The 14,898-nt window shown below is 35.2% G+C and overlaps 2 protein-coding genes and 1 long non-coding RNA gene across 15 annotated transcripts in view; 2 read left to right on the forward strand and 1 right to left on the reverse strand.

Annotated features, from left to right (window-relative positions):
* The window catches only part of LOC127867115 (uncharacterized), a 229,674-nt gene that overhangs the window by 60,511 nt on the left and 154,265 nt on the right, over positions 1-14,898 (forward strand). The window lies entirely within an intron of this gene.
* The window catches only part of LOC127867101 (uncharacterized), a 242,158-nt gene that overhangs the window by 56,110 nt on the left and 171,150 nt on the right, over positions 1-14,898 (reverse strand). The gene's annotated exons all lie outside the window — the stretch shown is intronic.
* The window catches only part of LOC127867131 (uncharacterized), a 70,396-nt gene continuing 59,098 nt past the window's right edge, over positions 3,601-14,898 (forward strand). Inside the window, exons 1-3 of the long non-coding RNA XR_008043307.1 lie at positions 3,601-3,673; positions 4,482-4,553; positions 6,145-6,867. This is a non-coding gene — a long non-coding RNA (uncharacterized LOC127867131). The remainder of the gene's footprint in view (positions 3,674-4,481; positions 4,554-6,144; positions 6,868-14,898) is intronic.

Raw genomic sequence — 14,898 nt, forward strand, 5'->3', positions numbered from 1 at the left:
TGCTGCCTACTAAATAACATTAACTGTCACATTTTTAGCATCGATGCAACACAGGACATATTTTTGCCGGCCGTATGGTAAATGATGCAATAAAGGGAGATATAAGAAACAATGCAGAGATGAAAATAGTTCTTGTACATGGAAAACCCCATCTATGCCTGTTTTCCACCAAAGACATTAAAGTAAATGAGGAGCTGCGGCTCGATAACGGAGTGCCAAATTTACCATGGAGAAAGGTTTGTTGTGTTCATTTGATTTTTATATACTTGTAAACCGTGACATTCATATCATAGAATTTCCCACAAAACTGTATACAAATATGTCAAATTTCCATCTTTTAAAGTCACGTTGGATGTTTAAAGCCCAATAATACTCAAAAGATATCATGACTGAAGATATATTGTATATATCATTAGTATAAATTCTCAAAATGACGATGTTACCCCACAAAGGATTGGTTATGAACTGTGATATTACTTGTTTGTTGGCTTTATATGTTTTCAATTTGAAATAATTCTATTTTCACAAATGTGTTATACAAATATTGTCCCTAATTGTGTTACGTGTCCTTATTTGGCTGTGTGTTCGTTTCACTTATGTATATGTTCTTGTGCAGGCTGGTGAAGACCTTGTCAATCATGAGGGAAACGCCGTAACAAATGTGAAGTCACAGAAAGATACTACTGGTTTGGTAAGTTCTATGTTTATGAACATGGATGGCGTGCTATCTGTGGAGTATGCTATTTTGCCGAAAATTTTAAGTACAACATAATTGTCTATGTCTTTTGGAATTTCCTCAGAAGTCATACACAAGGTAGACAAGGCATGACTTGTAGTTATAAGCTGGCCAGCAATATGTTTTGTTGCAATGTTTGCTTCACCATGTACTGGAAGACCTGGTCAATGATGATTCAAATAACATTAGAACTGATAAGACACAGAACGATGCGTTTATATATTTATGGATGTAACCTGGTTGTAGCCTACATTGTATAGGCTATATAATATGCACTGAAAGAGTCGATTTGATTTTCTACCATAGTTTATGATATTTCAAGAATGGTTTATCAGAGACAAAGAACAACACAACGTAACTTACTTTGAAAAGGATATTTATTATAAGGCCGAGGGAACAGTACGTCAATGAACGTGGAATTGACAAGTATGTGACGCTCACAAGACAGTTACATACACCTACATCATTACTAAATTCAAATACGGAACTATTTACAAATATATGACCACATACAATTAAGCATGTGTAATGTAACGGGTTATAATGGGTATATAATTTTATTATTATGAGTTTATTTTATGAAAAGATAATAGGTATATTTCAGTAATATGTAACGAACAGAAAAATATAAGAATCGTGACTCGCAAAATGCATATAAACAATTAGTAGGTACATTAAGCGGGAAGAAGCGACATTCCGATAGGTATATTTCAGTAATATGTAACGAACAGAAAAATATAAGAATCGTGACTCGCAAAACGCATATAAACAATTAGTAGGTACATTAAGCGGGAAGAAGCGACAGTCCGATGCGTTTCCAGGTGTGAATACAAATTGGCGATGTCAAATTAAATGGAGACCCGCGAGTACAGAGGCGTAAAATTCGGCGGGATAATATGTCATCTGTCTATGAACGCAAAGATACACACGTAAGACGCCCATTACTTGATGACAGGTGTGGGTCACGAATTAGGCGAGTACGTAACGAAATTGGTAAAAAAGCGGGGTAATTTTAACGGACTAGGGAGCCATTGGGACCCATTCGAGCCATTCGGGCCAAGCGAGCGTTGTCACGTTTTCTTGACGTGGCGGCCAATAGGCCGCCGCGCTGTAAAATTGTACTTCATGAACATTAGAAGCGTTGTATTAGAAATTATTTAACAGAAATAAATCTCGATGAAAACAGAAATGAACTTTGGTTGTTACTGTGTGTTTTCCACGAACGATACATAATTACGTGACACATGTAACATAATTATATTTTACCTGGATACATGCTTTGCAGCTATAGTGATATATGTTAATGTCAATGTGAGTGTCATAGGGCATTAAATTTTTATTTTTATGGCTTGTTTACCGATTATCTGATGTGTGTGATTTTGTCTTCATTTGTGATCTCATTTGGGTGTGTATTGGGTGTTGGATGTTCATTATCTTGGTCACGATACCGGCACTGGGTAATCATCGGCTCTACTCTATTGTATGACTATCATTGTAAAAGTATTTATGTTTTTGAAGATAACGTTTTCCTCTACCAGTAATATGCCACTTTTTGTTCCTGGGTGATTCCATCAGCCGCTACTGGAGACTTGAATTATAGTGCTAGGCGTACCATCATTATAGTTTGTATTTGTTAGTTTCATGTTGCAACAATATTTGTGGCTTAGGTATATTAATTTGATTCACCGATTATTTGATGTATGCGATAATTATTATTGTCCTCATTTGTGTTCCTTGTCCCCATTTGGGTGTGTGTTATTTCTGCAAATCTGGTCCACATAGTTGGAAATGGCATGGTAACTGTAGGGTTAAGGAAAATTGTTTTTATCAGCCGTCTGGGGGGGGGGAGTTAATTTGTAGTTATACCATATCTTCAAATGAACTATTTCCCACAAAAACGTATTCGGTATATGGCTATAGTTGTTTGTGTGTGTGAGAACTGTTTAAAGAAAGATTTGCATTACTTTATACTTTTATTACTTTTTTAACAATAAAATTGGTAACCTCGCCTATGCGTAACGTATATTTCATAGAAATTTGATAATATTACAATAGCAGGTATTGTATTAATATTGCCCTCATTCGAGTGGGTGTTATTTTCACTTGTGTACTTTTGCAGTCTGATGAAGACGTGGTCCATGAAGTTAGAAATGACGTCAGACATTTGGAGTCCCAAGCCGAAATTTTTGTAAGTTGAGCTTCACCTAACATGTTTGTGATATCAGCAGAGTATGGTATATTTTAGCATGATACATACCGGTAGTGATACTGTGGCTGTCTCATGGCAGCTTGTCAACTCTGCATATTGAACAATATTGTATTAATAATGTATATTTTTCTGTATCATGTCATATATATCTTTGCTGCTGGCATTGGGACATCAAGTTTACAACTCTGGTAAATGTAATTTGGGCCTTGTGAGCTGAGTTGAGAGATAGTTTACAAAACAAAACCTGAAGTAAACGCTTAATTTTCTACTTATTGGTTGTGATCACAAATCATAGAAGACACACAATGCTATACTACACATACCATTCTCATATGTAGAGCAAGAAATATACGCACCTGATTTGTTATATGTGTGAAATTGTCTTCATTCGTGCCCCTTGTCCCCATTTGGTGTGTGTTATTTTAAGTTTTGTTCTTGTGCCCTTGTGAAGGCTGTTGAAGATGTAGTCTACAAAGATGGAAATAGTCTGAGAACTGTGGATTCACGGAACGATACCTTGGTAAGTTCTTGAGAATTCTAATATGAAATTATGATATGAAAATGTACTCGAGTGTCTGATATGAGTAACATTGTCCTCCATTGTGTCCTTTGTCCTCACTTGGCTGTGTGTTATTTTCACTTTTGTACTTGTACAGGCTGATCAAGACATGATCCACGACTTCAAAAATGACGCCAGACTTCTGGAACAGTCCCAAGCTGAAGTTGAAGTAAGTTCCACATAAATACACTTTTAGTGATACATGTATCAGTAGAGTATGATATTTTACAGAAAATGTTAAATGAACACTTAACTGTCTACCTATTGTTAATGGGAAGTCATTACATGTCACGGAAGACACATTAGGTTTTTGCTAAACATATTATCCTAACATTATATATTTTGTCAGCATATGTTGCACTGGCAGCTGAAGTATACCCATCTCATTTAATGATTTGTTATGTGTGTGAGATTGTCTTCATTCGTGCCATGTGTCTTCATTCAGATGTGTGTTATTTTCACTTTTGTACTTGCGCCCTTGTACAGGCTGATGAAGATGTAGTCTACAAAGATGGAAATAGTCTGAGAACTGTGGATTCACAGAACGATATGTCAATAAGCTCTTGGGTATTCTAATCTGACATTATGATAGGAAAACTATACCGAGTGTCTGATATGTGTGATATTGTGTGCCCTTGTCCTCATTCAGTTGTATGCTAGTTTTAATTTGGAAATAGTTAAATACACGATAAATAATCTACTTATTTGTTGTAAGGTTTTATTTTGAGTCACAGAAGACCCATAATTTGTAGTGCTATATATTTCAGCCAATACATGTTTTGACGCTATTGGTAACTGCATTATGTTCGTCAGTGGTTCAATACTGCGGTAACAGTTGTTGTTGGCTACAGTATTATCATTTGACATTATGATAAAAATGTTTTGAGTGTGACTGTCTGATATGTGTGACATTATCCTCATTTGTGTCCTTTGTCCCAATTCGGGCTTGTGCTTTTTTCATTTTTGTTCTTGCACAGGATGAGGAAGATATGAGCCACACATTCAGAAAAGAAGACAGGCCTGTGGAACAGTGCCAAGCCGAAGTTAAAGTAAGTTCCACATTAAAACACATTGAGTGATTTCAGCAGAGTATGATATTTTACAGAAAAGGTTAACACTTAACTGTCTACCTACTGTTAATGGGATGTCATTACTTGTCACAGAAGACACATTAGGTTATCGCTAAACATATTATCCTAACATTATTTATCAACTGCCATACCCTGTTTCCAATATAATAAAACCATTACATATTATTTTTTATTACACATGTGTAATACAACATTTTAAAGCTTTTTCATTGGCTTAATTTTCGTTTATTGATCAATCGCATTTTGTTATTTTGCTGAAATGACGTTGCAACATCACAGAAGACATAATAACATGCTAGATAAACACCTGGCCATGTATAAAAGAATATGCATAATTTAAAACCCCAACATCATAATATATAACATTAAACTGCATCATGATTCAAAAGTTTAAGAGCATTTAGACCTCTATAAAATTAATAAGAATTTGCTTGGATTGCTTGGGTCTTCACACATAAAATCTATTTTCAGATGAACATTGAGTAAAACATTTTTATTTCAAAGCAGGCACAGGAAAGTACATGTACGTTGTACTTTAAGTATACTTATTCATGACATGCCCATGAAGTTCCACGCTTAATTTCACAACACTATAAATGAGTATAAATTTAATAGAAGTTTGAATTGGTATTTTTAACAAAAAGTACTATTTATATTGTTGCTGGATAAAACTGTTGGACAATTTGGAATATGCGTTGTTTAAATACATGTCTATATTTAAACTGCCCTTTTTATGCGAGAATAACTGTAAAAATGCCCATTTCATAGTTCTGACAAAGAACAAGATAAATAAATAATGATTAATAAAACTGTACATTTGGATTTCATTTTGTATATAAAGGATAATTTTGCTCTATGTTGTTATTATTTACATAATAATTCAATAAATCATATTACATCATTAAATAAGGTAATACATTTGTAACAACCATTTATCCACTTAAATGTTAAACAGTTTTCAACAATATGGCTTAAAAAGCTCTGTTAATAATAACTTTTTTTTCTGATTTTTGTGTAGAATACAGACTGAAAAATTCAACAAACATATAATTCTTGAGGATTATACACTTATGGTGCTATGTTCACCATTCTACTCCTCGTCCTGGAACAAATAGTTGCCAGTAAGCTTAGATATTTAATACTGATCGCCTTCACACAACAGGCAGTTACAGTTCTGCGGTCATCAGGTTGAAGGCGTCCATGTATCCCAAAGACGTTCTGGCGATAGGCAGCATGTCGCTTATAGCCCTTTGTGTCCTCCACATATACCACCTGATCATGGGACAATTCCACTTTGTTATAAAGCATAAACAAAATGATTTGTCTAAAACATTTTGTGATACAGTAGTTCATGATTTTGAGTTATTAATAAACCATCAAAAGAGATTCATGTATGATTTTTACCCAAACCTGCTTACCTTATAGGAAAACATTTTATGCCTGAACAGGTGGTCTACTAAGTACTCCTAGAACAAAACAGATTTCTTTGCAAATAATTTTATTTACACAAGTTAGATCATTTAGCTCATTCATGTTTGTTTGTTCACAGTTGATATACAGAAGACACACTGGTCAGCCAAGGAATCATGCTCTGTGAATAGCAAGAATGTTACTTGAGCCAGGGAATCATGTTCTGTGAATAGCAAGAATGTTACTTGAGTCAGGGAATCATGTTCTGTGAATAGCAAGAATGTTACTTGAGCCAGGGAATCATGTTCTGTGAATAGCAAGAATGTTACTTGAGCCAGGGAATCATGTTCTGTGAATAGTAAGAATGTTACTTGAGCCAGACACTGAAACTGTACTAGCCTCATTGTTGTCTAGGTGGAAGTGACTTGGATTGAAATAGTTGTCTAGTGGGCAGCAGAAATGGAACCCTAGCCGGACGCTGGACATGTGCTGACATCCAATTTGTCAAGGTGGAAGTGACTGTGGTTGGAATACAAACGTAGGTGTCTAGTGAGCAATAACAATGGAACTCAAGTCAGACATTTAACATGTTCTAACCTCCCTCCTGTTGAGGTGGAACTGACTATGCCTTTAATAGTTGTCTAGTGAGCAACATTAATGGAACTCTAGCCAGACGCTAAACAAGTACTGACATCCTATTTGTCTAGATGGAAAAACTGTGGTTGGAATAGTTGTTTAGTGTGTAGTGGAAATAGAACTTAAGTTAAACAGTGGACCTGTATTGACCTCACTCCAGTTTGGGTGGAAGTGCCTGTGCTTGGGATAGCTGTCCAGTCAAGAATTACAAACCAAATCTTGTCAGGTAAGATTACATAGATATCAATAACAGCCGCAGCCTCAGTGGCATGCAGCCCAATCACAAATTGCGTGCTCAACTGAGGTTAAGTTCTTAGATGTGTGCTATTGTGATCAGTCACTGTCTGCTTTTAAATGTGTGTTGCCTGTCGTGTTTTGGTAACACAGGAAAGAAGTTTAAAAAAACTGGACATGCGTTCTGTCACCCATTTGAGAAACTATCCATATGTGAAACTGTGTGTTGTAAATTTGTGTTAAACATTGTAATTTTAGACAAATATTCATTGCAGTGTTGTTAGTTGCAAGTTGGTCTTAGCAATTACCAAGTCATTAAGAAGCCTGTTAATTATTACTTGTATGAACTGGGTTAAATTATTGTGAATGAATATTTCATTAATTCCATAAATTTAACACCAACATTAAAGCAAGTTAATGACATGTTCATGTCTTAAGTACATGTCTAAAAGCGTATGCCATATGTATTTCAGTTTTATATAGACATTAAGAACTTCTAAAATTCCATAAAGTGATTGAAAATCTCAATTTAACTTATAATTCCAGAACAAACAGAGTTTGGTACAATATTTTAATTTTTGAGTGGTCTCCCTTGGACTTGCTTTACTGAGTCAACTCGTATATGTCACTTCCATTTCGTTGAACAATCCAAGAATAATGTGAATATGCCATGAGGTTGGATTAAATGGACAGTCAACCAGATTGAGGAAAAAAAAAGTTTTAAAATACCGTATTTTTTTACAACTATTAGTTTATATTGATTTAAATATAACGACTAGTATATTCCATTACTTGAAAAATGTTGTTAAGTTTTCATATGTTCAGTATATTCGGTAATAAAATTTTACCGAGTTTGTCTCTCAGGTAACTACCAGTTAACAATAAATAACGCAAGTAGATTAATCATCATCGTCACGTGGTAAAACCAGGAATGCAAATTGCGCATGCGTATATTGCATATATTGTATATAATAATTATTGTATATATTTCATATATTAAATGATCAATCTATTTGCGTTATTTATAGTTAACTGCTTACATCTTCCTCTGCTATATTGCTTAAGTGCTAGATGGTAACAAAATTGCAGGGCATATACCTTATTTTTGTAGTTAATACATGCCATTTACCCACAATCTATTTGATTACATTTCTATTTGGTTTATTATACAGTACAGGCAATGTGTACTTTGACAAACGCCACTCGTTGTGGTGTTCATTTTACGGTGTTCGCTTACCAAACGACCCCCGCGATGGGTGTTCAGATCAAATATTCGCGGGGGCTGTTTTCCATAAGGTGGACACCGCGAATCACCGCGGACCCATAATATCTACCACAGTGTTTATCGTGTTCACTAGAAATAAAATAATTGAACATAAACATAGGTCGGTAGCAATTTGCAGAAAGAATCTACCGTGCGTTTGAATGTTATAGGTGTCATTTGGTGTCTAAAAAATTAACAACGATTACGAACAATCACAATCGATTACCGCATACATGCGAAAATTCCCGTCTCTGTCCATTACCCGATAATCCTGAGATTTCCGATTTCATGCAAATTCTGGTCAATGTTGACGATAAAAGTGTGATAGAAATGCAAAAATCACAAACGTTCGCCATATCTCTAAACTATCAAATGAATTTCTGCATATGTTTCTATTTAAAGATTTGATGAAATAAGCGCCCAATCAGAACAGGTGTATTCCAACATTCGTAAATCACCTGACGCCTAGTGTGCGCGTTGTGTAGAGTTCATGTTCTGTTACAAATTGTAGCCACAAATAAATACATGTATATATGCCCATGATATTTTCATTTTCTTTGTTCTGAACCATAAAAAGCGCACGAAAAATTGGCGTGGGTGTATTTATTTTTGACAAAAAATCTTCGTAACGCAGACAACATTGGGATCTTTTAATTTCGATTTAAAGTTTCGTAGTGAATTTCTTCTCAAGTACCGGGGTAGCTCGCCAATGATTTGGAATTGACATTTCATCTGAATAAAATAAAAATCAAACACGCTGTAACACGCTATATTTAGATTTCATGCAACATGTACAAGTCATTTTCTGGAAATCGGGAAAATGAAACCCAATTTTGTAAAAACAAAAAGGGCAATTGCATTGATTAACACCATAAAAGTTAATGGTATTGATCATCTAAACGCTTAGTTTTAGTTTCCGACTTAACGTACTGCCCGAGTTTAAGTACACATAAAAAATGTGCACATAATATCTACATGTAAATGAAGTATATGATTTTATTTTGTACATGTACATGTACATTTAAAACGTGTGAATGACCCTCGCAGACAGGTGTTTACGGTGGCTGCGCAGCATCGCGGTGATCACGGGTGTTCCCGTTAACGATAGCGTGCAATCGCGGCAATTTCGGGTGTTCGCCGAACACCGCGGTCTGTAGCGTGTCCGCCCCCGCGAAATGTCACCCATCGGGAAAATTGAACACCTCGGACACGCGTTTTTGTCAAAGTACTCATTGCCTGTACTGTATGAACAACAAAAAATACATCTGGAGCAGTATGGCAAAACTTCCCTGTCAAACAAATATAAATAATCAATAAGAAACATCCTTAAGTGAATTGTAATTTTAAGACAGTGTTATGTTTCAGATGCTATTATAACATGTATTGCATGGTGCTTTCTAAAGTTTGCTTGTCAGCATGATTGTGGCAGTCCAACTATTTTATTCCTGTCAAACTTAGCAATGTTTGTATGAATCTGAAGCGATATATACATAGGACAATTGTAAGGCCACAATTAAAATATTGTTGGTTTGCCCTTTACCGACTCTAAATTTTACAGTTGGGTAGGTAGGAAAATTATTTTATTTTATTTGAGAAATTATATTTTTAATACACTAATTGTCTATGAATATTTAAAACACTGTTATTAAAGCACTGTTGCAGTGTACGAAGCCCTATGTAGCTTAACGTTATCTTGTTTGCTGTTTCTTGCATATATTTATATCAAATGCATGCTTGTGTGCTATTACATCAAATATTTGTTCATTATATGATGTTAATTGCTCAAATGCATTTGTAATTATTTAACAGCCAGACAGCTTTTATTTTTAACTTAAACCGTTCCCTTAAATTGGGCTTAATCAGCATGCAACAAGCATTGAAGGAGCGTAGAAAGACAGCCCAAAGCCTTTAATGGAAAAATACAGACATGGCGAAAGACCGTCACATTTTACAGGCCCAACTTGCCTACCAGAAGAAACAATTCACAGGCCAGTTGAAATTTTTACAGGCCTCAATTTTAAGTGTTTGACCGGTTAGTGCATAGTCTCGGCATGGCAAAGTAAATTCATAAAAGGGCAAACTGAACATAAGCATTATTTCTTCTTGAATGCTCTGAGCTTTTATGAGTACATACCTACAGCTCAGAGGGTCAATAGCTGGGAGTTGTATTATTGCAACTAACATAAGCATGAAAACTTGATTTGGGGAAATAAATTAAGGGTGTTAGTTTCAGTTAGTGGATATATTAACGCTTTAAACATATATACTTGAGTGTTGTCGATGTATTTATCTAAGAGACATTAATATATTAAATAAGTTAACCTTTACATATCCATTTCACTAACATGCCATTACAGTAAACTGTTTAGTGTGGCAAACATAATAAAGCAGAATATGCACATGAATCTGATAAAACACAGATCCACTTGCATATAAATCAAATCATGTTTGTCTTTTATTTTGCATTTTCAAACAATAATCCTGTAACTGTTAGATGTATTTTTCTTTGCGAGTGGACTGCATTCCAATTTTCAAAGACTTGTTCTGTGACATTCTGTTCATACATTTCATAAAAAAAAGAGTTTTGTTTGTATCTAAAACGTATGCTCCATCGTAGAATGACACGCTCTTTTCATTAATCCATACTAATTATATGATGTCCATCGTAAATTCGATAGTCATTTGTCCTCGCTGAGCATCGTTATTTCTTTCCATTGTCCGCCATCTTGGATCACGTTAACAACATGTGTACAACGAACGTTAACTCGTATATGTCCGACTACTTTCATGAACCAATAGTTAAGTATGATGTCGTTCAGCCATTTTCATGGAACACCGCCGATCGCTGGTTATAGACGCTTGCTTTAAATGTCCATTCTGGGGCATATGAAATTCCAACCATCGGAGCGACCTAGATCGATCAGGGGCGATAATAATGGACAGGGATATAAATACGTGCATGAATAAATATTGCAGTCGGCTCTTTTATGATCGGCGAAAAAAACGAAAATAAAAAAAAATACGTTTTCAGAAATCGCAATAAAATTTTTTGGGTCGGGGGGTAAAAAGTGGGTCGGTACTCGGTAAAGGGCAAACAAACTCAATTTTAATTTAGGCCTTAATGACTATCTGATATATCTGTTAAGTTGTTAACTCTTATCGTGTTTAATTTGGTTGTTATTGTATATATGAACTAGGATATAGTGTACATAATAGCAATACTTAGCTATCGGTCCTCCACAGTCAACATTTAAGTATGCCCTTAGGTTTACCAGATCTTCTTGGCGCTCCTCAGAAGTGGTTATTTTCGTTGATCTCGATTGTAACATCCAATTGTGTGTGGTACTAATATAAATATATTTAAGCAGTGTCCGACAAATTTCTTATTTTTCAGGTAGCCCACTGGGCTACCAATAAAAATATTTGGTAGCCCATAAAATTTTCCTACAAAATGATAAGAGGCAGGTTTTCATCTTTTTTTATTTCTTCATTTACATATACATAATATGTATACATACATATACATAATACACCAAGTAGTCTGATGTACACAGTCAATATCGTTAATTAATGTTACAGTACAGGCACCATGTACTTAAATGTAAATGTACCAAAGAAAATCGTATACTACATGTAGATATTACACGTATGTGCAATACATGTATGTGTACTTAAATTCGGACAGCACGTTAAGTTGGAAACGTAAACGTAAATAAAGCGTTTAGATGATCAATATGATTGACTCGTGTCAATGCAATCGCCCTTTTTAACAACAAATACCGAGTTTCAAGAAATCAAGAGTATTAAATCATTTATTTACTTGTGTCCGACTTAAAGTACTGTCCGAATTTACGTATTGCATCCGTATGTTACGACACTTGTGTGCAGTCAGTATACAATACAATAATTGTTTCAATAATGAAGGAACTGATATAGTGTAATAGTAACGATATAGCGTGTTTACATTATATTTTATTAAGAGGAAATGTCAATGCCAAAAAATTTGCGAGATACCCCGGTACTTTATAGTTGAAGTTCACAATGAAACTTTTAATGGAAATTAAATGATCTCAATGTTGTACCCGCTACGAAATTTTTATTTACAAATAAATACATCCAATTTTTGCGCGCTTTTTATCTGGACAAAGAAATTCATTTATTAAATGTATAATTTTTTAACCTAAAATAGCTGTACACAACGCGTGCAAACCGTGGCAGGTGATATACGTAATGTTGCAATTAAACGGTCCTGATTGGGAGCTTATTTCATCATATCTTTAAATAGAACCATATGCCGAAATACATTTGACACTACAGAAAATTTCAAATGTTTGTGTTTATGACTCTTATCGTCTATATTACCCTCCCATAATTTGGTTTAAAAAATATAAATTGGGCATATATGGGATTATTGATAAACAGTCGATTAATCCAATTATTAATTGACAATGCAAACTAATTAGCAGGTGTTAAGCGTGTTCACACCGTTGCTATTAATATTCATTTTCGGTTTTGTTACCGTTTGTAGAATCCGCTATTGTTTTGATTTATTTAATGTTGAGCGTCTGTGGATATTTAAAGACATCAAAAACGTTGTCGCTATTACTCATTGTTGCGGTTAACAAAGAATTCCAAACTGCGAAATGATGTTGTATCATGTGCGCCAACTATCCAACCGGCTCTCATTATATTATTAGCAGACGACAAATGTTGATTCTGATTGAATGATTAAAATACACTGTTACTGTTTACAACATTACCGCAAGTGATCGGTGATTGATTAGATAATTGATTGCACTTTGTTATCGGATTATAAGCAATACACGGTGTAGAAACACATGGTCAGCGTGTTTATTCTACGTATGTCTGTCAATAAAACGGGCTACCGCTCTTATCGATTTATAGTAGCCCGTTAGGCGTCAGCTTGAAAATTTCAGTAGCCTGATGAAAAATTTCGGTAGCCCCCGGGCTCCGGGCAATGGATTTGTCGGACACTGATTTAAGAGTAGACACAATCCAAAAATATTGTGTATGCCCCGGGATTGACTGATGAGGGGGAATACATATAGCTTGACCCGTCCTTCTATCTCTACACGGTTAACACAAAATGACACATTCCATATAATATCAATAGTGTTTCCTACAAAGCTTTCCTACTTGCATGGATGTTGTCCTTGAACACTATAAACACACCAACTCTAACTTTACCTCATGTTGCTTTTGACACTGACCTACATTTGGTTCAGACTAATGCAGAGTTCAATCTCTTGTTTAATTAAACTAAAATTTATGCACTCCATCTAACATCTTGACCATTAAGTTGACCAACTTCAAGACTTAATCTCATTAAGAAGGTCTTGTAACACCCAATTTTATCAATCTTTATTTTTACCTTGACAGTTTCCTCATTGTGTCGCCTGACTATGGACAGAGGACATATAGGTGCTACTTTTTGGCGGTGTCGGCAGCAGCGTCACACTTTTCGAAAAAGGCACATAACTTCGGTGTCCATTCATATATTGCTTTCATATTTGCTATGCATGTGTATCTGAACAACACCTTTGCATGCCCATACCATTTTGTACCCCTGTGACCTTAAATTGGACTTAGGTCAGCGTTTAGGTTTGAAATCTGCGACTGCGATTCAAAAAAGGCTACTGTGTCCCTTCAAATATTGCTTTCATATTTGGTATGCATGTGTATCTGGACAACACCTTTCAATGCGCATGTAATTTTGTAACTTGTGGTCCGCGTTCAGGTTTCGAAATCTGCAACCGCGATTTAAAAAAAAGAGCTCATTAATCATATAGGTGCTACTTTTTTGGCGATGTCGGCGGCGTCACACTTTTTTGAAAAAGGCTCATAACTTCTGTATCCCTTCAGATATTGCTTTCATATTTGGTACACATGTGTATCTGGGCAAGACCTTTCCAAGCGCATACAAGTTTTTCCTCTGTGACTTTGACCTTGAACTTAGGGTCCTCGTTTAGATTTTAAAATCTGCGACTGCAACAGGTTCATAACTACTTTGTTTTGAGCTTTACTTCAAACATTTTTAATAATATTACTAATAATAAACGATTTGATATTTGTGAACTTTGACAGTTAAAAAGATGTTGGTTAACTAGAAACGTACTACAACCACCACAAACCTGTTTGGATAGCAGTTTTAAATTGAAAAGAATGCACAAATTATAGCACAATGAAGGGAATATTGTGTTTGATCCATCTGTTTGTTATTAGATTTACAATATTCATAGAAAATTATTTTCGTCTTTCATTAAAAAATGTTGTGCTTATTCAATATGTTACTGAATAGGACAAACCAGGGTTAAAGTTTGATTGTACAACAGTAAGAGTTAATGTCCCATCCCCGATATACTAGTACACAAGTAACACAGGTATGCTTCTATCAGGCGACACATCAAACTCGCGGAGATCTAGTTGTGTACTTAGATTTTTCACTCAGACCAATTTCTTTTAATTATAATTGTCATTTCCCATGTTCCTGGCATTGCCTTACATGTATGTTTTATTTCCATTTGCTGTCCATTCATTGTCTGTCTGTTTGAGAGTAACCATCAATGATATATTTATGCCCCCCTTCAAAGAAGAGGGGGTATATTGTTTTGCACATGTCTGTCTGTCGGTCGGTCTTTCTGCCAGATGGTTTCCGGATGATAACTCAAGAACGCTTAGGCCTAGGATCGTGAAACTAAATAGGTACATTGATCAAGACTGGCAGATGACTCCTAAAGA

Source organism: Dreissena polymorpha, chromosome 2 (assembly GCF_020536995.1).
Source record: "Dreissena polymorpha isolate Duluth1 chromosome 2, UMN_Dpol_1.0, whole genome shotgun sequence".
Classification (NCBI taxonomy): Eukaryota; Metazoa; Mollusca; class Bivalvia; order Myida; family Dreissenidae; genus Dreissena; species Dreissena polymorpha.